Source organism: Podarcis gaigeae (genome assembly GCF_964106915.1).
Source record: "Podarcis gaigeae genome assembly, chromosome: 5".
In the NCBI taxonomy this organism is placed as follows: Eukaryota; Metazoa; Chordata; class Lepidosauria; order Squamata; family Lacertidae; genus Podarcis; species Podarcis gaigeae.
In genome coordinates this window covers 27,708,186-27,728,989 of record NC_139681.1, presented here as the reverse complement: position 1 = coordinate 27,728,989, position 20,804 = coordinate 27,708,186, and the positions used below count along the sequence as shown (strand labels likewise).

The following is a 20,804-nucleotide window of genomic DNA, read 5'->3' as shown; positions in this document are numbered from 1 at the left end:
ATAGCAGTGGAGGGGGAAAAATACATTGCCTCAAAAGTGCCAGGGAAGAACATGTAGCTTGTGTGCCCTAGACACTTCTGGCATCCAACTGAGCACAGGACTGTAGCCACAGTGCCTGCTTTTCTAGAAGGGCACTTTTCTGCTTGCTAGCAGCATCCACCAAAGCAACATCGGACTGCAGCCAAAGATTTGGTTGGTTGTGTAAAATCAATGAAGAGACCAAAGTTTAGCTTGGCTTTGAAGTTCATAGCCACTCTCCTGTCTCATTTTTCTCCCAACTTCACATCCCTTCCTCTGGCCTTCTCTTCACCTCATCTCTTTGGACTTCACCCAGTGCTTTGATCCTTCCAACAATCCTGCTTCCATTAGTTTTGCTACCTGCTGAAGCTCTGCCCTGCATAATAGACCCTGCCCTGCTTCTTATTTGCAGTGGTGCCGTCAGGGTAGGACTTGGGGGCAGAAATCTGAGAGTCCATGTGGCAGAATGAGCAGGATGGCATCCAAATGCAGCTAGGCTGACTTATCCTGCATATCGAGGGAAGAAATATACAGTACATTTCCTTCTAAGGAGATCCTCCCTGCTGCCACAAAAGACCATTGAGTGCAGAGTTCAACATTACCTAAGTACACCACTGCTTGTTTCCCCTTCTTGCCTAGTCCCCTTTGGCTGCTCTCCCGCCTCCAGGATCTTTGCCACTCAGTGATAGCAAGCTTTTACCTGCCCTTCTCCCAATCCCTGCCAGAGCGTTCACAGCTACAAAAACAGAAGGGCCTGGGCGGATGTCAAAGAGAGAATCATAGAATCATAGAGTTGGAAGAGACCACAAGGGCCATCGAGCCCAACCCCCTGCCAAGCAGGAAACACCATCAGAGCACTCCTGACATATGGTTGTCAAGCCTCTGCTTAAAGACCTCCAAAGAAGGAGACTCCACCACACTCCTTGGCAGCAAATTCCACTGTCGAACAGCTCTTACTGTCAGGAAGTTCTTCCTAATGTTTAGGTGGAATCTTCTTTCTTGTAGTTTGGAACCATTGCTCCGTGTCCGCTTCTCTGGAGCAGCAGAAAACAACCTTTCTCCCTCCTCTATGTGACATCCTTTTATATATTTGAACATGGCTATCATATCACCCCTTAACCTCCTCTTCTCCAGGCTAAACATGCCCAGCTCCCTTAGCCATTCCTCATAAGGCATCGTTACCAGGCCTTTGACCATTTTGGTTGCCCTCCTCTGGACACGTTCCAGTTTGTCAGTGTCCTTCTTGAACTGTGGTGCCCAGAACTGGACACAGTACTCCAGGTGAGAGAGAGAAATGGCATTTTCTTTACTTTACTTCCCTCTCCTTTTGCACAATTTGCTTTTCTCCATAGAATGGAAGGTGTAGGGTCAAGCTCTCGCAACTTGGCGCACATTCAAAACAGCTTTCCAGTTTGGAAATTCACCACTCTTTGTGCCTCACCAGGGCTTTTTAATTAGCATGCCTTTCATGCTAATGCATTATAACACTTCTATCATCTTACTTGATTTCCCCCCTTCATTATAGTGCATTTGCAAGGCATTCATTTAATTAGCTTAATTGTAGGCTGCAACAATTTGTCTCCCACTTCCTTCTGCAAGGAGGTTCCCCATTTCATACCCTTAACAACTCAACCCCCCCCCCCCCGCAACAAGAATGAAGTCTGGTAACGTGGCTTGTTCGTTTTCTAAAGTTGCCAAAATTAAAGTTGGAGACCTTTACAGTTTAACATGTACACTTATGCGGAAATTTGAGTACATTATCAGCATAGCTTTTAGTAGTGGATCTTATATTGGTGAAAAACGTAAGAATGGAGAAGGAGCCTGTTAAGGAATGCAGCTAATGGGTTAATTCTCCATGAGTCAGCAGAGATAACTCATCCCCCATAATGCACTTGCAGGCATCTTGTGACACTCTTATCTGGGCAGATTTGGAAAGTAACTTTGTGTATAAAAGGGCTCAGGTTACAGAATACTGTGTGGATCGTGAATTGTTGAAGACTTTCTGTTGGAACAGGGATACATGTGAAGAATTTTGTGAAGAGATTGTCTGAGGAAGAAGTTGGAACTTAAATCAGGACTTGGCTGTGGCCTTTAACACAGCAAGGACTTTGAAGCAAAAAGCCTTCTCTGGGCTCAGAGAGAGAAGACTATTGTAACATCTGCAAATAGTGTGGATATGTATGTTGGTGTTGGCCTAGTACAGACAACTCCACTAAATGGCTGTTTTCTGTGGTAAGCTTAATCGCTTCAACTGAGCTTCTGCAGCATATACACCCAACAACCCCAACAAGATCCCTCCTGGAGCAGACCAAAAGTCTATCCAACCCAGCATCCTGTTCTCAGGGTGGCCAAGCAGATGCCAATTAGAAGCCTCCAGGCAGGACTTGAATGAGTGAAGCAGTGTTCTCCCCACTTGCAATTCCCAGAAAGAGCTATTCTCTGGCAGTAGAGGTAGCACACACAAATAAGTGTTATGACTAGTTACCATTGATAGCCTTGTCTCCCATTAATTTGTTTTTTTAAATAATCCAAATCAGGGGCCATTGGTACACTTTTTGGGAGCAGGTCCTACAGTTTAACTATGAGCTGTGTGGAGTACTTCCTTATGTTGTAAGCCAAAAATGGCTTATCTTCTGAGTTTACTCCAATAAAACTCAGAGATGAGGAGTTAGGAGTCCATTGTTGTTTATTGCTAGGCAGTAGGTTACAGTTTCAAATTGTTTTGCAAAACTGCAACCACACCCAGGGGTCCAGGCAGTGGTATTTATAACATTTCAAACAAAGGATTTCAATTTTCACCGATCATGTACATCATTACCTCATTTCATGTTTAATACACATGCGCAATAAGCATTGCTAACTAAGCTTTGATTCTCACTGTGATCTGTTACATTGTGTTAGTATGCATGTTGGGAACCTGTGTTATGCGTAGCCATTTGCACCATGGATCAACTTATGTTCTAGTTTATGAGCTGTATCTTTGGGATTCACATATTAGCTGTACTTCTGCCCCAGTGGGGGTGGCAACTTGCAAAATCGTCAGTTTCATAAAGCAACAGGTTACCATAACTTCTGTATTAGAAGCACACTCAAGAATTTATAGGGGTTCACATTATCACATTCATTATGGCCCTTTGGACCACCACCACATTCCCCCCTTTCAAGCTAAAAGGTGAGAGATTACTCGCACCGTTCAGCTAGACCCTCAGGTAACTCACTTTGACCCTCCTGAGGCAGTTGGTGGTATTGCAAAAGTAACTGCTTTGGGGCTATGTTTTTGGGCTATATTGGAAAGGATTTATATACAGATTGTCACCTAAGTTTGGTACAGGGTTGGCACCGTTCCCTTTAGCCAATAAGACCAGTGCCAGTCCCTCTACTAACATCCAAAAATGTATATAATTGCCATTGCCCTATTTGAATGTGGACGCTAATAATACGGGAGTGTTTTTAGATTTGGAGGTTAAGGCTGAAGAATCCTTAAGCTTCCCCTTCTGCGTAGAGCAAACCAGCTTCCAGAGTGTGGTTGCAGCAGAGGGCCGTTGTCTCATTGTCTGTGGCCAGGCTCTGTTACTAGGTAGAGCCTGACGCAGGGGTCCTGTTGGTACAAAGTCAATTCTAAGTCAGAGTCTTGGTCCTAAGCACATGTCCTGGTGCCTACAGACCAAACAACCAAACCACATTAATGTATTGCTCTAATTGGTAAAAATGCTAGGGGACCATGTTCTTGAGCATGTTCACCCCAGTGCCCACCCCCAGCTCCAATAGCAGATCCTTTCCCCCCTTTTTCTTTTTGTCTCAAATTGAGACAAGCCCAGTATAAGAAAAGCCCAGTAGCAGCTGCTTGCAAAATATGATGGCTTGCAGCATACTTGACATTGTGCCATATTCTGATGAACCTTGATACATACGCCATAAAAAACAAAAAAATATTGCATTATTAAATAGGTAATTGGAGCCATTATCTCTTAGGTGCTGTCAGTCAGTGGCTAGTTGCAAACCATTAGCTCTAGAAATTACAGTGTTTTGATATACGCCCATGGAATTTTCTAGGCAAATATCTTAGAGAAGCCTTTTGTCTTGTTTATTTTTCACTACAGATTACTCTGCTGAGCAGCATAAACAACTGCAGGCACCTCCATCTTTCCCTTCTAGTTACTCAGAATGCATTGCCGCTATGTGCAATCATTAGAACCAGTGGTTGACAAGAATGGAAGAAACAGATAGCTTCATTTTCTGCACAAAAGCAAAGATAAAAAGCCAGTTCAAGCCTGGACTTTTTACTGTCACGAGTCTTTTCCTTTTATTTTCACGGTGACCGGGTAAGGCACACTCAGTTCAAGCCTTCAGAGATCTATCTGCTTTACAGCCAGACAGAGAAGCTCTTGACATTTTTACCTCTCTTTCACTGCCAGGAGCAAAACATGGCATTTACCCCAAGAATTCTCAAACCATTATATTTAGCCCTTCCTATTGCAATAAAAGCATTTGGGGTTCCTGGCAAATAAGAGAAAACAAATATGAACAGGTTGTTGTCTGGCCCTAGGGATGTGCATATCACATGCACATACACAGAAGGATGGATGTTAGGGAGGAACTCATGTGAGGAACTCTGCTTTACTTAAAGGCTTGCAGAGAAAAACCCCAGCATTCTAGCTTGGACACTCCACTCTCTGGCATTGCCATGATTAGGAAGAGCAGTGAGATGTCTGGCCTTTTGTCCCAATTGTAAGGCACTGGGGTTGGGGAGTAAAACACTCCCCGCTCCCAGCAACTGAGGAGGGGTGGGTTACATTGTAGGAGTATTTTATTTGGTCCCTATAATGGGCTGTCATAACCATTGTGCTCTTGCTGAGAGAAGCCTGTGTGACCCTTCAAGCCAGGCTAAGGGGGAAGGGATGTCCTGAGGCTGTGTCCTTAATTTAGACTACCATAAATAACTCTTGTGCAAAGCCCTGACCCTTCGAGGCTTGAAAAACACACCTTAATCGTTTGTAGTCAGGCTGTGAATGAGTTCAGTTGCAATGCGATTCTGCATCCATGTTTCTAACGCCTTCCAACTACTCCACTTTTGCACGTGTATAATTTTGGTGCTGTTTCTAATACCCTTTCCCTCTCCACTTCTTCGTGAGCTGGCAGTGGGGAACGAGCCTCTTAACGGAACTTAGCTGTACCTCTGTTGAAACACCTGGTACACATTTGTGTTTGGAGGTTTCATCCATCATACAGGCAGGTCTCTGCCCCCTGTCGTGCAGTCTCTTATTCCTCCCCCTCCTCTGTGCACAACAGTGATGCAAATACCCAGAATGCCTGTCATTAAACTTTTAGGACTCCCTGCCCAGAACAATATATGTGCACGTCTCCATGACTGGTTAAGTAAAGGAAATTCCTCAATGCCGCCAACGTCTTCTCAAAGCCCTTCCTGACCCTTTTCTCCTCCTACATGTCCCTGAGCTACAGGGGTCATTGGCTGGTCTACCTGTCTCTTTCTAGCAGAGTGAGTGGCATTAAGACACGTTCTGTGTGGTATCACAGGACAAACTGCTTCTGGCCACAGTTCTCAAATAACTTCAGTAGGAACCGTTTCAGCGTGGAACTGAATGCTTAAAAGCAGCACGGCCCTTCTATGGAAAACGGCAGCTCTGGACCAAATCAAACCCCCTCTGTGGTTTTGTAAAATCTGGCAGAATTTAACCTGTGACCTGTAGTCATTAAATACAGTGGCAGCTGACAAAATGTGGAGAAAGTTAAGACACCCAGATACTGCATTGTTTGTATAATATATTATGGAGCAGGAGGATGGAACTCAACAGGGAAATGCCATTTTCAACAACAGCCTTGCATTTCTTGTGGCATGTAGTTCTTTCCTTGGAATAACCAGTTTGGGGAGTTCCATCATATATCTTTATTCTTGTCAACAATCACTGAGACTTGGGCATCTTTTGTGATCATTTCCCTTCAACCCTCCACTATTAAAATAGTGGCATTTTGTAGGGCTGTTGTGAGAATAAAAGTGGAGGGCAGACAGTGTGTAGGAATAGTAGACAAGAACCTAAGCACTTTTGCAGAGTGGTTTATATGACAGTGTGTTATGCGCATTCTTATTTAGAATTGCTCCTGTTTTTCACAGTCCATCTACTGTGAAATGCCCGACAAAAAATAGCATGAACTCCAGTCACCTACTCAGTGTACCAATTAATGTGATGAAATCACATCATTACACACCCCTGCATCATTTTTAAAGTTAAACTAGAAAGGCTCTAACTTTGAATTTGTGCTTCATTTCCCCCCTTTTGTAAACTGACTGAAGTTTTCATTTTGGATTAAAACATCATTTCCTGCAGCATGTGCATTAAGTAATGATCCAGTAGATGCAGATAATTTTGGAGTAAAGTCTTGTGGCTTTGCCCAATTTTGGCCAACACTGCTGTGTAGCATAGAAAAATGGTCTACAAATAGGTAATATTTAAATTGACTGAGTTCCCCACAATGCTTCACATTTATGAAATAAGATGCATTTTCTTTTTTCTTTATTTTACACCCCACCCCTCCTTTTGAGCATCTTGGTTTAATTTGGAGAGTGGTTATGGGGTTTGCAAATGAATTTGACACACATAAAACTTGACAAGCAAAAAAAAAGCAGGGGGTGACCCTTTGCTTTCTGTGGTATCTAAATCTATCTGAAGTAACATCCTATCTCACCGCCAAGTGCTGCCATCTCTGATTAACTCTTCTTTGGTTGTGCATTTGGGTAACCTCACTGTGTAGCTGAATCAATAACAGCAATTCAATCTGCTGATGCCATATTCTCCAGACTATAAAAATTTCCCCTTGAGAGTGCACTGGCCAAGCTAAACCCCTGGGGAGAGGTGAAGTAGCTCCTGAAGGTGACCTAACCCTGATCTTTCCTCATTTAAGTCCATGTATATATTTACCACATGTGTGTACCACCCGCCTTTAAAGGGTGGAGTCAACTGGATTTTTCCCCATTTTGCTTAATCGTAGTTCAGTGATGGAGCATGTGTTTTGCATGTAGAAGTTCTCAAGTTCTTGAGTTTCAATCCTTGGCATTTCTAGTTAGCAAATGCTCAGGGAAGAGGGATACGAGTGATCCTCTGTTTGAGCCCTTGGAGAGCCACTGGCACCTGGAGTAGTCAGTTTTTAGTTAGATGGACTGGTATGAGACTCAACCATGTGGACGCAGACTTTAGAGTCAAACTTGGGTTTCCCAAACTTCGATCATCAGCTGTTTTTGGACTACAACTCCCACCATCCCTGACTGCTGGTCCTTGTAGTTAGGGATGATGGGAGTTGTAGTACAAAAACAGCTGGTGACCTAAGTTTGGGAAACCCTGCTTTAGACTATGGATTGGCCAAATAGATAAATCACCCAGCACACATCATTCCTGTCCAAGAGCCACAGTTTCTCTTCTACTAGTTTCTAATCTTCAGTGTTTTCAGACTCTGCTGATACTGGTGCATAGGATGATTTGAGGGGAGGGTATTTCTATACAGCTTGATAAGCATACAGATGTATAACCCAGGGTGGGGTGGGAAACACTGCATTTACAGTACTTGGGAGTCCTAGGCTATGCAGGCTTACTCAGGATCAAGTCTAATTCGGTTCAACTGGACTTTCATGTAGGCGTGTATTTGGATTACAAGCTTGCTCATAACCAGAAGTCGTCAACAAACTGAATTTGTGCCAGCTGATGTATTGTCACTTGTTGCACTTCTGATAAGCTGGCTTTCGATGAGTGTTGCACATGGTGCTTTAAAAAAATGATGAAACAGTTCTCTTTAAATGGCTTGGGCTTCTCATTTTAGGAAAAATAATCAATTTGTGCTGTGGCAACTATTGCACCTTATGCTATGTGTTGTTGTTGTCTTTAAAACTAAACATGGACACATATTTTTATTTAGCTATTTTTAAAGCCTCTGTGTGACAAGAGAGTAATAAATGAAAATAAATCCAGAACAGGAGTGTATGCGTGCGCGCATGCTCATGTGCACAAAGGAAATCAGACATTTCTGAATTCATTCCCATTTCTGACATTGTTAGACAAAAATTACAGCTCTTATCTGTGCTGTGTAACCATGGCTACCATGTGATTACTTTCAGCAGAGAATTATGTACGAGTATAGGAGACAGTGGCCTTGTTTCAGCCTAGACCATATGCATTTGGCTGATAACTATGTTAATTGACTGCAATCCTTATCAAGGTTGCACATTGGGGTCTTTTAAATAGGCTGAGATTTAAATCTCTACGTCGTTTCCCATTCTTACATGGAACAAACATTGCTGCTTTTTGCTTAAATTGTACATTGTACATTATACAGTCAAATGAGACGTGTGTATACATGGACATGCACCTTCCAATCAAGCACACCATTTCCCATATTTATAAGAGCAGAAGTGTTTGTTGTCAGAAACACAGTGTTGAACTGGAAGAAGCAGCTGTGTGTCAATCCCACAACCATCCATAATGTGCAGCTCAACTTACTAGGTGTCACAGAACCACATATCGCTGCCACCTATTGTAGAACACATAACCAATAACTGGCTCATCTTCCATAGCAAGGATCACCACCACTGGCAAACATGTTTGCAGGGAGGAAGGGGTTAAGGTCAGTGCCTGGTAAGTGGCAGCAAGGAGCCATTCTGAGCAGCACTTCAACTGACTGTGTCCTATGAAATTGTGTGCATGTACCAGCTTTGAAGCTCAGTGCTCTTCTTAATTATGCCTCCTTTGGAGTGGTCACTGTGATAGCAAGGGCTGGGAGTGCTGGCCGTTTGTTAGAACCAAAAGAGAAACTAAGACCTTTAATTTGTCAATTGGACAACATCCATAGAAGCCATTTTGAGCAAATGGCAAGAAGCCCAAGTATAATGGATGTCGCACTGGGAGAGCTGAGAAGCCGCCTTCTGTAAACCTGACTCTGAAAGCCCGTATTTCATGAATCTGGATCATTAAATGCAGCCTAGTTGCATATGAGCATGACTATTTTGCTTTAGAGTTTTATTTTCACTTGTTTGTTGCATATGTGATCTGTCTATCTGTCTATCTATCTATCTATCTATCTATCATCTATCTATCTATATCTATCTATCATCTATCTATCTCTATCTCCTTTCCTCACCCTCAGTCATTTTTTTCCTGGCACTCTAAGACCTCACCAATATTGGCAGCAGCAAAAATAGGGGAACGATAAACCCAATGATTTTTTTGGGGGGGTGAACCTCAGCAGCCTGATGGGATGTAAATTGCCCCCCTTATAGTAGACTGAAGCAATATGTAAATAAAACATTACATCTGCCAGCCAATTTGTTATTTCAAAGCAAATGCCAATAAAAAGAAAACATAAAGATCACTGGCAATTCTGTTTGATACATGATGTGTTTTGTTTCTCTCACAATGCTCAACTGTAAAAGTGGCTCAAATATTCAAAAATCATTTGTACCTGAGCATATTGGATTGTGGCAGTGCAGGAAAGAAAAACTGTGTGCAATTTAGTGTCTGTTCTGTGTAAAACTAACAAACACTACACCATCAAAATTGTTGAACCTGAGGAAAGAAACTAACTAACTAACTAACTAACTAACTAACTAACTAAATAAATAAATAGTTGAACCTGTTGGTCCAACCCCCACTTCAAGTGCCATATTCTACAGTTGGAGGGGGGATGTGCTAAGCATGCTTGAGGAGTTCTGCTTCTGTGGATTTCAATACAAACTGACCTGTACCTCCCAGTTTGGGCAAATAAAACACTGGGTTGAAAAAGAAAGAAAGAAATGAGATAAGGTCCGTCCAGGGACAGGACGAGAAAGTTGGTTCAGAACAGAAAAGTTAAAGAGATGTTTTAGAATGTGAAAAGGGGAAGTTGGCCATCTTAATGAGATTTAAGAGGAAACGTTTCCGAGCACAATTCAAAGTGTTGGTGCTGACCTTTAAAGCCCTAAACGGCCTCGGCCCAGTATACCTGAAAGAGCGTCTCCACCTCCATCGTTCTGCCCAGAGACTGAGGTCCAGCGCCGAGGGCCTTCTGGTGGTTCCCTTGCTGCAAGAAGCCAAGTTACAGGGAAGCAGGCAGAGGGCCTTCTCGGTAGTGGCACCCGCCCTGTGGAACGCCCTCCCACCAGATGTCAAAGAGAAAAATAACTACCAAACTTTTAGAAGACATCTGAAGGCAGCCCTGTTTAGGGAAGCTTTTAATGTTTAATAGGTTATTGTGTTTTGGTGTTCTGTTGGTGGCCGCCCAGAGTGGCTGGGGAGGCCCAGCCAGATGGGCAGGGTATAAATAAATTGTTGTTGTTGGCCCAGCCAGATGGGCAGGGTATAAATAAATTGTTGTTGTTGTTGTTGTTACTTCAGGAAAGTGAACAATTTGTAGGAGGGCAGAATTACACCAGATGAAGAATCATAGAATCATAGAGTTGGAAGAGACCACAAGGGCCATCGAGTCCATCCCCCTGCCAAGAGAATGTAAAGAAAATATAGAAAGCTGCAAGTCCAACTTTATAATTGGAAGAAGTATTTTGTGAATTGCCGAGTCAGAATTGGGGATCGGCATGGTTTGGCAGTGTCCCAGGGCTCAGAGGTGCTTCTTGCCACCCTCGCCACCATCACTGCTGCTTGTTGCTATCACTCTGAACAGTCACTCACCTTGGCCCCCTCCTCCTTGTAAAATGTTTATCCAGAGGTAGTGGCACTTCTTATGGAAGCTGAGGCGACACTTAGCTCCATTCTGTGGTGGGTGGCAACGTCCCCTAAGATGCAACTGTCTGATGTCATCACACATGGCATCTTGTGGACTCTACCCTTGCAGCCATCCACTGTAGAATATACCAGCTTGGTTCCCCTAGTAACCATATATGTGTCACCACATATTCGCAGGAAAGAGAGGGTTCAGGGGAGTGCCAGGCAATGGCAGCAAACAGCCATGCTGCATGGTGACTCTGATGGGAGCAGCAGCACTTGGCAATGGACCAAGTTGACAGAGGGCCTGCCAGTGGCACCAGGCCGAGGACCCACTAAAGACTGTCACTGGCCCTAATAGATTATATTTGTTGAATAGTAATCTCGATTTAAAGGCTGATTCAGCATTCCACACTAATAATAAAAGGGTCCAGAAGGAACAGTAGGCCCTGTGGCACATTAATACAATTTCAGAACGGCCATCAGACAACTCGATGATGAATGCTTGGGAAATGATTACAGAATTGCTCTATATGCAGATAATGTTCCCCACTGCCCAGACAGCCTGAGGCAAGTCTATTAATTAAATTAATGGAAATGTTGGAAGAGTACAGTAGTTGGTTATGAAGTTAACACAAGAAAGTTGGGCATAATCCAATATTATCAATAAAGAGAAGAAACAATATACAATAAAAAGTGAAAATACATTAAATATCCATATAACAACATTTCAGGAGATATACACAATTTGGTTAACTGTAACCATTTGGTTAAATATTTAATTAGATATGCTGCTATGCAGAATAGCAGAAAGTTTCTATGAAAAGTCTACATTAAAGATCTCATGGATGGAAAATTCTTCATGGTGGGAACAAACGTTTTGAACAAATGCTTGCTTTTTACTTCACAATGACAGTTAAGATCCCACAAGAAATCCAGGACATCATTAACTGTTTTTCCCCAGAACAATATGATTCCTGGAATTAAATAATGAATTATGCAACAACAACAAAATACTAATGAAGTAAGGCTAGCTAGCAGTTCAAAATCAAATTAAATATTCATGGTGTTATATTGACTTCTGTCTGCATGTGGTGGGTAGCAAAGCCTGTTAAGTCATGCTGGGCTACTGAACAGAAGGCCCTATAGCAAAATAAAGGGGCAGACAGAGGAGCAATGTCAAACTTAATTTAATACAAAATGCCAGATTAAGTAAATATGAGATAAAGATAGCAATAATCAAGGTCCCACCAGAGTCTCCTTTGTGTATGTGGTTTTGTATCATCAAGCCTTTCTGATGGCTCAAAGAGTTATTAATGTTGATGGGAAAGAGCAAATGCAATTAGAGTTTGTGATTTGCATTTGTTAATCCCACCCCCCGACTTTTAACAAATTAAGCAATAATATACAGACCCTTTCTCTAGCCTCCCCAAGTAGCACATTTTCAATAGTTACTAGTCAGGAATTTTGTGGCAAAAGTGTCAGTAATTTTCCTGTGCTTGGGGGCCGGGGGGGGGGGAGTGTTATTCTAAAGCAGCAATGCTGCAGCAAGCAAAGGCTCTAGCAGCTCAGTCAGCTGCTTGTGGCTGGAAAGCCAAACAGGAAGTATGTGACTGTTGCCATGGAAACAAAGGGGCAGTCCATTCTCCTTATTGAGCACAGGATGTGAGCTCAGTGTGTGTCATATGACCTGTACAGGATGTACATGGGTGGAGTTTTGAGTTTTCTCTCTGTTTGTTGAAGAGAGCAGACATCTTTTACTGTATGACTGCTAAAGACAGGAATAAAAGCATGTAGTTACATTTCTGTCTGTGTCTGATTCCCCTCCCTGGGGATATGCAGGGAGGAGGAGGAGGAGGAGAAGCAGTTGGTGTGTTTTTCTCACAGCCTGAGGAAAATCGCCGGAACGGACCTCGTATGTTTTTCCTGCCAGGAGTCGCCGGAGGGAGGTCAAAGGAATTCAGCCGGTGCCTGTATAGATAGGCACATAGCTCTGATCGGGCCAGAATTCCAACAGGGAGATCTTGCCAACATGGAAAATCTGGTTTCTTTTTTAAATGATCATATCACAGGAACATTGGAAACTGCCTTCCACTGAGTCATTTTATTGGTCTGTCTAGCTCAGTATTTATTTACAACAGTGGTATGAAACTTGTGGTCCTTCAAATGCTGCTGCACTCCATCTTCCACCAACCCCCAGCAGAATGACTGGTGGTCTGGAATGATGTGAGTTAGAATCCAGCAACACCTGGAGAGCCACAAGTTGTCTACCTCTAGTTTACAGTTTGCAGTGGCTGGCAGCGGCTCTATGGGGTTTTAGAACAGGGGTCTTTCCCAGCCTACTCAGAGATGTCAGAGATGAAGCTGGGACCTTGTGCTCCACCTCTGAGCTACAGCTTTCCCATTTCTCAGTATCTATGCTGCATAGTAATGATAAATCCCAAAGAAAATTAAGCAATTACTTGCAGATGGCGATATCTATTGGGTAAGGGAATTGTGTCAGGCAGATCTATCAATAAACGTTAGGGTTGCAGTTGAAATGTGGCAGGATTGTTTTAACCAAATCTTGTTCAAATTGCATTACATGCCAGCGAGAATTAAGGAAATTATATAGTGCTGCTTTCAAGGAGATGTTAAAGATGTGATGCATATTAAACGGGGGTTTTGTGTGTGTCATATTTGGTGTTAATGTAAAACCATGCACACTTTTCTTGTTTGAGACATTGTGAACAGTTAAGATATTGTGGGTGATATACTTTGTCCTACACCACAGGCTCTGTTTCTAAATGAGAAGTAGAAATAGAAGTAGGTAATTTATTAGTGCTTGCTGAAATGATACAGCAAAGTACCAGAAGTGTTCTTTTGAAAGAAAAAAAACAGTATCTGTGGAAGAATGGTGTGGGAAGGTGTGGAATGTTATGATTATGTGTAAATTAACTTCCCTGTTTAAGGCAAGATCTGCCAGTGTTATTGCCAGGGCTACATTTTTAAAGGCCTGGGGGAAAACACACTCATGTGAAAATGTGCACATGCAGTTATTGTCAGTATTGTTAAGTAAATAACATTTATGCATTACAGGCACAGTGGGGTTGTTTGTTGTATATTTGTACATTTACATTGTTTTTATTACCTAAAGTGGGGTGGGGGATGAAAATGTGATGGCTGCTTGGGTAGTATTGCTTTGTGCTTCCTGTAGAATGCTGCATTCTGGTTCCTGCTTGGAGATGCCTGCAGTTGCTGAACATTGCCAGTAGGAGAAGTTGGCCATGTGATTAACTGGAAGGGGAGGGCAGTGAAGAGATTTACAAAACAGGAGGAGGTCTCTCACTGTGTGTGTGTATACACATGCAGGGCTTGGGAACAAGGGCTTCTCCCTCCTGCCATTGCTGTCAGACAACCCCATGTCTAAAAAGATGGGTTGCCACTTGCAGAAGGACATCCTTGACTTAGACTGCAACCCTAGCCACACATTCCTGAGAGTAAGTCCTGTTGAGTACACAGATCATATGGTTGTGCTGTATATCCTTAAGCCTTGAACAGATACATGCTTCCAAATTCAACTAGCATCCACAGCCTCCAGGGCAATTATTTCCACTTGTTTTAAAAATCATGGAAGTGTAACTTATCGTTGAGCCCAATTCTATGCCAGATCCTGGTTTTCTTTGCACTGTAAAACTGGGAAAGTTTGCTTGAGATGAATAAGAAAACATAATTGGGAGAACAATAACAATATTGTCAGGTATCATTTAGTAAACCAGTGATCACTGAGTCTTCTAGGAAGGGGCTGATAAACCACAGCCCAATTGCTATCAATTGTAATACAGTGACACATGGACTCGGTTACATAAAATGTGCGATTTTGCATTGTTCAGCTGACATAGTATCTGTGAACTCTTAAAGACTCGGATTTCTCATAAACTGCCTAATTAGTATTTTAATTACACCCCAAGACCTCCTCTGCTTTAGCTTAAACCTTGTATTTAAACTTTTTACTGAAATGGGGCCTTTTATGTTTGTTAGTACACAAATAGATTTCTAATTAGCCAGCACTGGAAAAAGCGGGAAAGATGGTTTATTACCAGGAATGGTTTGAGGATAGCATTCTCTTTAAGATAGGAGGAGGTTGCTTTGATTTTCCATGACTTTGTGCAATATCACTTCTCTTCACTTTTCTTCTTTTTAAAAAATTACTTCATCAGATTCCTGTTTGTACTTGCCAGTTGGCCTCTAATCAAACAGCAGTGGTCAGAAGTATGAATGATAGGCACCATTAAATGTTTCCCATGCTTCAAACTAGGCATTGTCTTTTGATGGGGGAAGTCCAAGGACACAGCATTTTCTCTCAACTAATCCTCAAAAGCCTGGGATTTCCTTCATTGAAATATTGTGGGGTATGAGAACTCTACCTTGCTAGAGTAGGTAGTTATGTACAAGGTAAACAATGCAAATATTTGCTACTGTTCCATACTGATTCTGGAGAAGCACTTGTAACAGGCCTCAGGATGTCAAATGCAGTGTCTGCAGGACCAAGGAGAGCTCCCAGTCCTGCTTCAACTAGAACCATTGCTCAGCTGAGTGCTTAAGCACCAGAACAGATCTGATGCCTATCCCTTGCTCCTCAGCTGTGTGCTGGAAGGGACCTGTTCACTTAAACTTTCCATAGCCTTTAGGATGTGTTTTCACCACCCCAGAAGGCAGGACTGGATTTACCGTTAGCAGACTAAGGTAGCTGCATCAGGCAAATGCTTTTGGATGTCATGGAATGGTAAGAAATTATTGTTTGTTCATTATTGTTTTTTTGTCAAGGAAAGGGGTTTTCTTCACAAGGTGACAAAATAACTTAGTCAGCTGTGGACACCATGCTCCTTGACTTGGAATGGGGTGCTGTTTGCTGCTCCACCTTAGGCAGGAAAATGTTTTGGCTTGAGAACATGCAAGTGACATTTATTGAGTTATTTCCATAATGGCTCTGCACCTGATAAGTCTCAGTTTGTGTGTGTGTGTGTGTGTGTGTGTGTGTGTGTGTGTGTGATATCTATCTATCTATATCTATCTATCTATCTATCTATCTATCTATCATCTATCATCTATCATCTATCATCTATCATCTATCATCTATCATCTATATCTATCATCTATCTATCTATCTATCTATCTATCATCTATCCATTGTCCCTCTCCTTCAGCATAAAGTGACCTCTGGGTAGCTATCAAATCATTACTGACCTCAACAGCAGAATAATGTTCTGCAGAACATCCTCTTCCTTTGGACAATGTTGCTATTTCTCAGAGTGCACGGAATATGGGGTGTCTGATAAAGCTTCGTCAAACTCATTCTGCTGTCTGCATTTGGGGAATCTGAAGCCTTCTTCAGAAACAGATAGTAATGGTTTCTTGCAAATATTCCACCTACCTCATATTCAGGGTATAGTTATATTGAGGATAAAATATCTTGTAATAATAGGAATGTTGTGTTCGGAAGATTTCTTTCCAGCAGTGAATAGTTTGAAACCTGTCAGACCTTGAGCATCTAACACTCCTGTCAGCTCAAGGTAAGTTGAGTGCAAGGAAAATGTGTTAATAACCCCTTTCCAGAATATGATTTAAATATCTTTATGTACGTATATTCCACACATGAAATATGACAGAACCATTGCACTTGTTCAGTACTAATGTGACAGAGAAGAAAAAGCAATGAAGACATCTCAGCAAATGTTGGCTACTCAGATGCATCCTGATATCATTGTAACATAATAATTGCTTAGTGCACTCTAGTTAAATCATGGTTGAAATGTTTCAGACACAATGTTCTTGCAAAAAGTACACGTTGTTGTCTTTATGTGCCTTAAGTGCCTTTAAAAAATAGGGAGTCATTACAGCAACAGGATACAGACCAGATGCAACAGAAATCCTGGAGAATTCTCTGTAGAGCCATCATTCTCTTTTTGACATACTGGCAGCAGCCAAATGTTATTAACTTATTCACATGGGAGGCCATTGACCTCTCCACACCTGGCTGTAACATCTATTCTTCATGAGAAACGCCACGTAACAGTTTGCAAAGAGATGTTTGGCAGTGCATAGGCAATACCTGCTGAAATCCCAGTAGATTTCCAGTAGTTGGGAGAACCTCAGTGCCCAGGATAGCTGCTTATGTCTCCCCTGTAAGTAGAAGAAGTAGATTTGTTTTGAGAAATACAGTGGAACCTCGACTTACATACACCTTGTCTCGCAGATGTTCCAAGTTGTGTCTGCATCAAACCCGGAACTAAACACTGGGTTTGCCACAATTTGTGCATGCGCAGAAGCGGCTGTTGCCATCTGCACATGCACAGAAGCGCACTACCACCGAATACGCATGCACACAAGACGCCTCTTCTAGCTTCCTGTTTCGACCAGCTGACGCACCTCCGGAAGGGATTATGTCCGTAAGTAGAGGTTCCACTGTAGTACAAGTTGTATAATCTGCAAAATAAGAGAAATTCAAATTTTAGGATGCAGCTATTCTTGTCATGGAACTTGGGTCACCCTGGTAGAAATCGTGTGTGTGTTATAAGAATGATACTTATGAAGGGCAGGGGGGAATGACCCGAGGTGGGGGCAAAAGTGAGGGGAAGAGCATCAATGCAACTTTACTGGAAACATTTTATTGGGAAAGGAAGGGTGGCACAGAAAGGAAATGAAGCTGATTCCTGAAATATTTTGCAATTTCATTTAAATGAACCTCAAATATTTCACTGTGTTGTGCAATGTATTGATCCATGAAGATGAAAATATGCATTGAACAAACCTGCAGGGGAGAAAGAGCACCAGGCACTATCCTGCTTGTACATTTGTTTTTGTCTTAAAATATGTCTTTAAAACACAATCAAAGAGAAAACACTTAATTCCTCATTTCATCTAGGATCCACAGCTCCCCATTTTTTATTGTGAAATGAACCTGACTTTTTTTAAAAAAGCAGGCTGATAAAGTATGGCTGCACTTAGATGGATTTTAGATGTTGACCACCTTATATATCACTTCAATTTTCACATGTCTCTTCAATGTAGCACCTCTGAATTAAATGGCTTTTCTTCTTGCAATTTTTTCCACCTTGACATTTGGTGTTTTTAAACATTATTTTCATTTTTAATGCTTTCAAACAACTCCTTATGTGAAAATGTTAATAAGCAGGCTTGTGAGAGGGCAGTACCACCTCAACTAGTGAACATGCCAATACTGTAAATTGTTATGGCTGTTCTATGGGGTTATACAAAATTAGCTGGTAGACTGGGGTGGTAGAATTCTATATGACCACCTGAGACCACAAGTGGGGAAATGCCATATTTTGAATTCTCCTTTTCCCAGCTCAAAACAATACACTATGTGTTAACGCATCAGAATGAGACTCCCTCTTTGATGGTCTAACTTGTTACACAAGAGCAGGAAAAGATTTCCATCCCAGATACGTTCTAAATGGTGCTACAATCCAGTATTCTGCATACTCCTTCTTCAATATGCACAATTTACAGAATAGTATTTCTTCAACCTGAATATCAGAATAGAAGGTGGTCCAGTTCTTTAAAACCAGAAGTGCTTTGCCAGATAATTGTGTTTTGTATAGTCAGAGAGGTGCAGCTTCTGAAGGTTTTGTGGTTACCGCTTTTGTTTGGCACTTCCTTTTCTCAAAAACCTTTTTATATTGAATCCGGTAACACCATGAGCTACTGTTGCTGTGTAGTGCTTAATTCTTTCCAGGGCCTTATTCTGTCATGCCAGTATTAAACATTTTGAGTCGCTTTGTCTAATGTGCCAGATCTATGCTTTACAGTAAGCCTCTAAAGAGTTTCACTGAGTTTATTATGACATCTAGGGATACTATGTCTAGAATCCCCAAATCCCCACAATGCAATTTGCATATTATGAAAATAAAATGCTCTACTAATCAACTGATCTCATCCACCACATTAGCCTAGCTAAATGTATAACAGCCTGAATTATTTTTGCCAACAATAAAAACAAATGAGTAGAAAATGCCCCCCCATTCTCTGAGTGTATGCTCAACATTCTTTCTAAAAATGAGACTTTTCCTACCAGTTTCCCAAAGGTTGTGGGTTGCCAAGGGCAGCTGTTGAATTTCTACATGCCTCTCCTTCTAGGCCACTGACCTCCTCTCTTCATTGACTCTGGGAATAGATAATTTGCTCCCATCACAGCTGGCTGGGATAGGGGAAGCTTTCCATGTGAGAAAGAGGCCTGAGGACATTGAGGGGGTAAAGTATTGCCCTTTATCCAAATGACTGAATGCCTTGGAGGAAAATGTTAATATTCTGCAGAAGCTGATAAAGCTAAACAAGCAAGTACAAGTCATTCCAATGCAGGCTTCTGGGAGGAAATGCGCAGATTGGCATCTTTAGATCCTACGGATCCCTGAACTTAGTTCATTATCATTCTTTCTTAGAAAAGAAACCAAAAACCCACCAAGCTACTGCTAGAGCAGATTCCTAATTTTAGAAGGATTACTCTTCTGTGTTAACATGATCAAAATAGAACAAGAAGAGGATGCTTAGACTACCATATGCAATACTTACCAGTTTCAGAAGGATGTAGAATTACCTTCCTCTGGTAGGAGGTCTGGCCTGTGATGGTTATAGCCTACAGTTGGCCTCCCAGATAGCCAAAGAGTTGAGAACTTAAGATGAATTCTCCCCACCTTGAAACTACTTTGCACTCCTGAAAGAAGAAAGAGAACTGATACCTCTGGTGATGGAATGGGTGGGCATATATTATTGGCTGCACTCTCAGCTGACAAAGATGGAGAATACTGTGAGCAACAGGCACCTAAGTGTCTCAAAAGCCAGTGGTTTCTCTTGACAAGAAGCCAGAGCACACTGAACCAGGCTGGGGCAAGCCTTGGGTGCTCTAGGCCAGTGTTTCCCAACCTTGTGCCTCCAGATGTTTTTGGCCTACAACTCCCATCATCCCTGACCACTGGTCTTGCTAGCTAGGGATGATGGGAGTTGTAGGCCAAAAACATCTGGAGGCACAAGGTTGGGAAACACTGCTCTAGGCAACCCTATCATGACTCAAGGCTGCTGTTGTCATCAGTTAATGTGGGAGCAGGAGAGGCTGCTTACCATTTGTAGTCCCTATTGTGACAAAAGCAAGAGAGTGGCTGACCTTGTGCCTCTAGGGATTGCCACTTGCTTATTGCCTCCTTGTTCTCTTTCAAGGATCCAAGCTCAGGCAAATGGAAAAAGAAATCTTGATCTTTCCTTAATAATTACTGCTCTTCGATCCGTGCTGTGTGAAAATGTCTCTGTCATGATTCATATTGTTGCCACTCTCTGTAAACCTAATTGATCATTGGTAATTGCCTTAGATCAGGTTAGGCCATTTAACTTAATGTTGTCTTCTAGGGGCTGCTGTGCCTGCTTGCATTGCTCACCCCCCATGCCTGCCTGCACCCACACCAGCCCTTCAGCTATCTCGCCCCAACCCCCATAGCTCATCCCTAAGATGCTCGCATCTCACCCCAGACCCTAGTAACTTGCCCAACTCCCTTCCCCATCCCCTCACAGCTTGCCCCCAACCCCTTCCCTCATCCCCACACAGCTCACCGCAACCCCTCTATAACTTGCCCAACCCCTCTTTCTCCCTTCCCCAAGAAACCTGGTCCAAAATAACACCAGTACATGTGTATTGTCTGTGCCATCAGGCAGTCAATAATATTATTCTGAGATGCATCCTTTTAAAATGATAGAGATGCAACTGGACTGGCAAAGTTGTTACAGGGCCTAAGCTCTTCCAAAGTTAGCTCACAGATACACTATTTTGATGAGCCATTATGTGTTAGATAGTCCTCAGGGGCAGAAAATGACCACATGGCTTATTATAACGTGTATTTATTTTTTAATATGTGCTGTTGCCTTAAGACACACTTTTTGCTAACTTGTGCTGTCGTTGACCAAGATGCAAATTGACTAGCTGCTACAATATGCTTTGTAGTTTTGCGAGATGGGGATAAAAATAACACATTAAAAATTGTGAGACCTCAATTAAAATAACACATGGAGAGGATGTTAAAGTAATGTGAAGCACATTATTGC

The 20,804-nt window shown here is 42.2% G+C and overlaps 1 protein-coding gene and 2 long non-coding RNA genes across 32 annotated transcripts in view; 1 reads left to right on the top strand and 2 right to left on the bottom strand.

The window, feature by feature from the left end:
- ANK3 (ankyrin 3) overlaps window positions 1–20,804 on the top strand; it is a 380,323-nt gene that overhangs the window by 106,284 nt on the left and 253,235 nt on the right. The gene's annotated exons all lie outside the window — the stretch shown is intronic.
- On the bottom strand, window positions 2,687–10,934 carry LOC310845467. The gene is made up of 2 exons (XR_014564775.1): window positions 10,683–10,934; window positions 2,687–3,616 (listed from the first exon to the last, which is right to left on the bottom strand). It is a non-coding gene; the product is annotated as an uncharacterized lncRNA (long non-coding RNA).
- On the bottom strand, window positions 16,431–19,611 carry LOC310845424. Its single transcript, XR_014564700.1, has 3 exons — window positions 19,287–19,611; window positions 17,080–17,180; window positions 16,431–16,877 (listed from the first exon to the last, which is right to left on the bottom strand). It is a non-coding gene; the product is annotated as an uncharacterized lncRNA (long non-coding RNA).